Raw genomic sequence first — 1696 nt, 5'->3', positions numbered from 1 at the left:
ATGATCTTGGGGGACAGAGATCTTATGGTAGAAAAAATCTACACCTAGCCTTCTGGGACAAGGGTGAAAAATCCCGGAGATCTCCTATGCAAGTTGCGCACGTTTAAAGATCCCTTGGTGGTCTAAAATCGATAAGGGTAGGCTTCCGTCGCCACCCGTGAAAAATCCAAAATTTCCTACCAACTCAATAAATGTTTTCTGTGTCCCGCACGCTCATATAATGACTTTATGCAGTAGCGAGCGCCGTAAAACACTTACCAAAACAAACAAGAGATAAAAGAAAAGAAGTGTATCATTACAGGATAGATTGATTTTGAGTATTTTACGCCCTACTTGACACAGTTTAGATCATCTTGGGGGGGGGGGGGGCACGCAGCCTCAATACAGAAGGCATTTAGGGTTAGAGACTAAACGCGAATGTTTCAAGCTCCCATCAACACAATTTAGACAAATCTAGGATGCAAGCTGATTTAAAATGCACCAAGGGAGGAGAGATTGAATTCTAATGTTCTCTACCCCGATTGGCAATTTAGATAATTTTCAGAGGCAGGCTGTTTCCATGTCTTATATATATATTATATATATAGGCCTATATATATGTGAGGCATCGTGGTGAAATCGGGCGCTTGTCAAACTAATGAAATCAAAGAAATCCTCATGTTTTTTAGGCCAATAGGCAGTTTTTTTCTAGTTTCCTTTTTTCGGCACAACACCTTGATGTCCATTTAAAAACACATTTTTGTATGGATTTTACTGAAAAATATTAATTAAAGGCACAAAAAATGTAAATTTTAAGTTCCCAAGGACTCTCAGTTACCAAACTTTGGCGGCCATTTTCTCGCTAATTTTACCTCCGAAACCAGGCGACCCGACCCCCACTCCTTTAGATTGCAAATATCTAGACTTCTATTCAAGATAGATTGGTACTGTATTTTTTTCATCGACAGACAGGCAAATGAACAAGCTTTAAGATGACAACAATAAATCCACATGTCCAAAAACTGACGAGCGCCTGATTCCACGGCGTCGTGACACGATATACATCTTGGAGGAGAGATCAATAAACCGATTGTAATTATATCACACCTCCATCAACACAATTTATTTAGGTAATTTTAGGAGGGTTCGGATCCAAGCCATTCACATCCATTTCTAAACTACATTAATTTTCATGTTTCCTTTCGGTTGTGAACTACTATAATCACTACAATAGCTACACCAATTATATTTTAATTTCTTTTACCCTAATTTATGTGTTTTTGTCTAAGAATATGTAGTTCTAAAACTTTTTGACTTTCAACCACGTTTTTCACGTAGTGTGACCTTGAAACAGCATTGTGAGCCATTTGCGCACAAGTCACGATTTTTACAAGTCCAATAAATATTTGAAACATCATATCTCAGGTGTTTGTTGATGGATTTTGATCAATCTTTTATTTATAGTTCTTGTTTCACTGAGTACAATATATGGAAATTATAGTTTTGTTATGGTATTCTTCAAACAAAAATTTCACTTGTGGTACCTACACATGTACACACACACACAACAACACACATACACAAATACACACAAAAACACACACACAAACACACACACACTCTACCTTCTGCCTCTTGAGAATATCAATGAGCTTCATCTAAACAGACACACACACACACACACACACACACACACACACACACACACACACACACA

At 37.6% G+C, this 1696-nt stretch overlaps 1 protein-coding gene across 1 annotated transcript in view; it reads right to left on the bottom strand.

Annotated features, from left to right (window-relative positions):
• Window positions 1-1696, bottom strand: part of LOC101864086 (testis-expressed protein 9) — a gene marked incomplete in the record, with an annotated part of 18661 nt that overhangs the window by 2543 nt on the left and 14422 nt on the right.

Source organism: Aplysia californica, unplaced genomic scaffold, assembly GCF_000002075.1.
Source record: "Aplysia californica isolate F4 #8 unplaced genomic scaffold, AplCal3.0 scaffold00532, whole genome shotgun sequence".
NCBI classification, from domain to species: Eukaryota; Metazoa; Mollusca; class Gastropoda; order Aplysiida; family Aplysiidae; genus Aplysia; species Aplysia californica.
This window is presented reverse-complemented; position numbering and strand designations above follow the sequence as displayed.